Consider the following 6,000-nt stretch of genomic DNA (forward strand, 5'->3'; position numbering starts at 1 on the left):
TGTGATGCTGAGCTAGCTAGCATCGGCCCTCTCATCACATTTGCCTTCCCCTCTGAAATACATGTTTCATATCTTTGGTTTTTGCTTTATGGAGGCATTTTCTTTCCCTATCCCGTTTTTCGCTCAGGTGCGTCTAGATTAATCTCGGGATGGTATGAAGGGGTGAAAGTGGCAGTGAGAATCCAGGCAGCTATACCCCTAGCGGCGAAGGTCTGTAGCCCCCTAGAAACACCTCACCACCATGTAGTCTGAAGGGAGGTCAATAATTACAAGTTAGCCCAGAAGGTCAACCTCCTCTTTTTTCCACACAGTAGCTGGAGGAGGAGGGGTCAGTAGCTGCCCCTCCGTTTACTTCCACCACGTTGTGATGTGGAGGGAAGGGGACAGTACAAGACAGCCCAGACCTGCTGTCTTCTCTCACGTGCAGTTGTAGGGGGGATATTCAACACAGACAACACAGTAAGACTCCCCCATATCTGCTTCTATTAATTTCTAATGGACACGGGTCGGAGGAGTGGGGTGCGGGGGACAGTGAAGGCTGGGCCAGAACGATTCCCTTCCGTTTGTAACAGCTTGATTGAACCTGTAGACAGGGGGCAGTTTCCATCTAAGGGCGGGTAAGTGGAGGTGTCCATGTGGACAAGCCACTAATAACTCCGGGTATCAGTTAAGGCTAGCCAAGAATGACACCGAGGGGAATAGGCGGGTGTTATTTTGAGGCTTTCACACCAGGACTGGCTGTGTATGGAGGACCGGAGAAGAGCGGTGCGGCAGAAATGTTACTAATATATTGGAGGTGATGGCGTAGCAATATAAAAAAAAAAAAGGGGGGGGGAGCTTCGGAAAATCATAAAATAAACCTGAAAGAAAGAAAACAACCGTAAAACAAGCACACTGACAAACAGGAAAAGTATCCAAATACCTGGGTAACAAACGGAAATCCCAGCACAAATCCCACAATGCACACAGAAGTGACCCAGCGCTTCTTGTGACCAAGACGACGAGGCCAGGCGTCCACGATAGCGCTACTGAGCGTCTGTACATGGACAAACTGGGAACAAACAAAACCATTACCAGTCACACTCACCTCTCTCTCTCTCTCTCTCTCTCTCTCTCTGAAAAAGCCCACACATTCCCTCTGAAAAAAATATTAAACGTTGCACCTAGAACGCCAAATGACATGGTTTGTGGTGAAACTGGAAGAGTACCATGTACCACTAAATATAGACGCAAAAACAAATGCCATCTGACACTGGCTGCGCCTTTCAAGAATGACAGCTGAAAAGTTGCCTAAGAAAGCCTAACTTATGCTTGTAAATCAAGACAGTAACCATAACAAATGCTGGGCATCAGATCTTCGCAACTTACTTGCCATGTATGGATTTGGTTATGTATGGCTAAACGAAGGTGTACAAAATGTAACCTGGTTTTTACGTGCCTTCAAAGAGCGATTAATTGACTGTTGGAAACAAGCATGGTGTAGTAGGATCCAGAAACACGAGCGATATTCTATATATAGAACATTTTAATTTTAATTTTCATTGGAACCGTATTTCGAGTGCATTAAGAATAGGGCATTAAGGGACATCTACATCAGATTCAGATTAGGCATTACTAATATAAGAATTCATAAATTTCGCTTTTCTACAAACCTTCCTGTGGATTTACGTTGCCCTTTATGTAAACGACATATTGATGAGAATTTCACTTTCTGTTTAGCTGTCATTCAAATGAAGCAATAAGATCAAAATACCTTCCTCTGAAATTTGCGCAAGATCCAAATAAACAACAGCTGACGATTCTTAACGACCATACATATATAACACATATTGCTCGATACATTTATCACAGTTTGAAATTTCGATCGACCAGTAAGTGATTTAGCGTTTATTATCTGTTTATTTCCGTATCTCCTGGGCTGATGGCCACATGTTCCAAGATGTGTAAACAGAAAACCAGTTTGTCCATGTCCACATCCATTTTGTGAACGTCTCAGTGTGTGCGCGTATGTGTGTATCGGAGAGTGAGGAATAACATTTTACATATGTTTTGGTGCTTTTAATTTCCCCTTTCCCCTGATATGAGCAAGGCTTAAGTCAATAAACTATTTGCCTTGTCTTGTCCTCTCTCTCTCTCTCTCTCCCTCTCTCTTTCTCTCTGTTCGTATGATTGGGTGCTTGCTTCCCTGCCTGTTTGCTTCTCTCTCATTTTTCTTACTTTTTTCCTTTCTTTCTTTGTTTCTCTGATTCTTTCTTTTCTCTTTTTTTTTCTTTTCTGGATTCATCAGTTTGTCTATCTGCATACTACCCAGTCCATTTTTGTGCCTAATATATTCATTCACACACACACATACACACCAAGCTGTCACCACGTTTACTCTTTGCAGATGGCCTATTTCCAAAGACTGGTGTCTATTGTAATTTCCTGACCTCACTCACGTGACTATCCAGACCCACAGTGACCTTACTCACGTGAGTGTCCAACGTCACAGTGACCTCACTCACGTGACTGTCCAGCCCCACAGTGACCTTACATGAGTGTCCAGCCCCACAGTGACCTTACATGAGTGTCCAGCCCCACAGTGACTTCACTGACGTGAGTGTCCAGCCCCACAGTGACCTCACTGACGTGACTGTCCAGCGCCACAGTGACCTCACTCACATGAGTGTCCAGCCCCACAGTGACCTCACTGACGTGAGTGTCCAACCTCACAGTGACCTCACTCACGTGAGTGTCCAGCCCCACAGTGACCTCACTCACGTGAGTGTCCAGCCCCACAGTGACCTCACTGACGTGACTGTCCAGCCCCACAGTGACCTCACTCACATGTGTCCAGCCCCACAGTGACCTCACTGACGTGAGTGTCCAGCCCCACAGTGACCTCACTCACATGAGTGTCCAGCCCCACAGTGACCTCACTCACATGAGTGTCCAGCCCCACAGTGACCTCACTCACATGAGTGTCCAGCCCCACAGTGAAGAGAACGAGGAAGAACAGCACGGCCCAAAACTGTGGAAGAGGCATCGTGGCCAGGGCTTCAGGGTAAGCAATGAAGGCCAGACCCGTTCCTGGAAAAAGGCAAAGAAACAATAAATTCTACAAATAGATATCTAAGATCTAAGTATTTTAGTGAATACCTTCTGTGTTGCACACAAAACGTTGATGAATTAACTGTAATCAATCAATCAACCATTGAATAAATCATCACTAAATTGTAATAAACAAATACTGTTTTTGTTTGTTTGGGGTTTTTTTATCTCTTAAAAAAAATTTCCAGTTGGTGTTATCGTTTGTTTGTTTGTTGTTTTTTTTCCTATTTTTCTAGTGGAGAAGGGTGAGTGGTGGTGGTTGTCACTTGAAATTAAATTTTCGAGTTCGTTTGCTTTACAAAAATCAGACGAGATGCTAGGGAAATATCTCTCGTTCATTTCCTGTGGCATTTTGTGAGATTTGTATACACGTCATAATGCTTTCACCTGCCTTTTCTTATCAACTGAAAAATATGTGATAAAAGAAACAGAACGGTCAGCAAAAAATACAACATGACAATACAATATATGCCTCTGTCTTCGTCTGTCTCTGTCTTTCTCAGTACAACACAACACAACACTCTACACTACACTACGCTACACTACACTACCTTGAGTCACCACCTCGTCCACCGTTGAGTTCTGCACGTGAGCCATGTAGCCCAGAGAGATAAAGATGACGAAATCAGCGAACACTGACGTCATAGCATCATGCACTGGCAGTATGAGGGCATTTCTGGGGCGAAAAGCCATTGTATTGAACCAAATACCTAATGCCAGTGTTCATTTACACCTGGTTCTTTCCTAAACCTAGACTTAAACCCAGACCTAGTACTTTCCAGACCCTCGGTTCGAAACCTGACTTTCCATAACATAACCAGGTAACATAATGGAAGGAGTTGATATTCTTCTCTTGTCTGTCCACGCCTCACTGCCATACAGGAGTGTTGTGAGTGTCACACTAAACCACTCTACACATCAGACAGGCTGGTTATTCCAAATGTAAAAAAAAAATGTAACAAACTTATACAAAGTGTTTTGTAATTATAATTCACACAACTTTAAAGCGATAAACAGTTTATCATAATTGTCTGCAGTGTTTCTGGAATTCCATTGTTCTGCTGTTTCCGATGAACACGTATTGGCTCCCCAAATTCAGCGCATCACAGCCGACAACTGACGCGGTGAAACAAGAAATAGAAACTGATGTCGCAGGACCCCACAGCCAGTGAAAGGGAACAGACAGCTTTGAAGCAGAAAGGGAAGAAAGATGTTCTCTAAAAAAAACGAACTTCTCCAGTCCGGCTACGTACCTGGCTATCCGCAGGATGTCCAGACGGAGAGTTCAAAAACAGAGGACATGAAGAATTAGATATATTTGATAGCAAAAGTGTTCCAACCAAAATAAATCACCAGAGTCTAGATACAAGACACAGAAGACTCTGATCATGTTCCAACAGGCAGTATGTACTACCTTCCATGGGTCCTGTATATTAGGTGGACACTATTGATAGTTACACACTCCTGTAAATTAAATCTTTCTGTCCTCTGCAGAACAAAATCTACTTATGAAACTGACAGCAATGTCACAGTCCCTCTTATCACTGCTAAGAATTGATTTAATATCGCGGCAATGAGTACCTGCCAGTTTTGCCATACATTATAGTGTTTGATGAATGTAATGGGACACCAAGAAAGCGCTTCAGTGCAAAAGTATGTACTTTTTCCATTTGATTATTTGTCATGAGTCCCCATACTTCCGCTCCATAGTTCAAGACTGGTTCAATTTGTGTGTCGAAAAGTTTCCAGAAAAGCTGTCAGTGCATCACTGCAGTCGACCGTATTCTCCTGAGTGATTTTATAATTTGGATTACACTTTTTTTCCCCTTTTCTATTTGCTTCATCCCACGCAGACGTCAAACTCAATTTAGTTGTGAATAACATTCCTAAATATTCACATGAATTGGTTACTTTTATTTCTCGATCACCATAGCACCATTTTTCATGCCCATGAGTCGAAAGATGACCTCCTTTGCGGAAGACTATGATATTGGTCTTATCGAGATCTACTGTTAATTATAGTCTGCCTGTTTCTCAAGTTGCTTAAGAGCATTTAATTGATTTTGTAACCCGATGGGTGTGTCAGACAAGAGAACAACATCGTCAGCAAATAGCATTAGGAACAATTCTGTTGCGCCAGGTCGGTATCACCGTGGGCTGATTTGTATTCCACTGCCACTGATGTCTACCCTTCTTTGCCGGACGGATAACTTTACTGCCAATTCATTGATGAAAAAGGAAAACATATGTGGGCTTAGCATACAGCCATGTTTAACCCCTCCTTGACATTGAAAAAAGTCGGAAAAAATACCTTTGTCGCGAACACACACAACTGAGTACAGAATCCGGTAGATGCTTTTTGGCCATGTACCCCGCTTTTTCTTAGTGTACTCCACAGAATGTTTCTGTTCACAGGATCAAATGCTTTTTTTTATGTCAACGAATGCTGCGTATAGTTTAGTCTTGCGTAAAAGATGAGTTTAGACTAGAGCGTATAAAGTGAATATATTGTCAACAGTGCTATCTGTTCTAAAGCCCGCCTGTTCCTCTATTTTTTCTTCTGTTTCTGCCAATTTTCTTAATCTGCGATTTAAAATGTGTGTATATACTTTACTAATTGCACTCATCAAGGCTACTCCCCTGTAATTGTGCGGGTTGTTTGTGTCTCCCTTTTATGTTTTGGCACAATGAAGGATTTTGCCCAGTCCGACGGAAATGTCCTCTTTCAAACAATTTGTTGCATACGCAGTAAAGAGACAGTGACAGCGATTGAGCTATGCATTTGTTTTTGTAGCTAAATCGCTTAGAATGTTAGATGTGTGAGTTAGTTTTGGAATGATTGTAGAGAAAATTATTTGTGTCTATGGAACGTGATAGTTGATATCATTTGAACGATACTTTTATACTTCA

Source organism: Babylonia areolata, chromosome 11 (assembly GCF_041734735.1).
Source record: "Babylonia areolata isolate BAREFJ2019XMU chromosome 11, ASM4173473v1, whole genome shotgun sequence".
Lineage (NCBI taxonomy): Eukaryota > Metazoa > Mollusca > Gastropoda > Neogastropoda > Buccinidae > Babylonia > Babylonia areolata.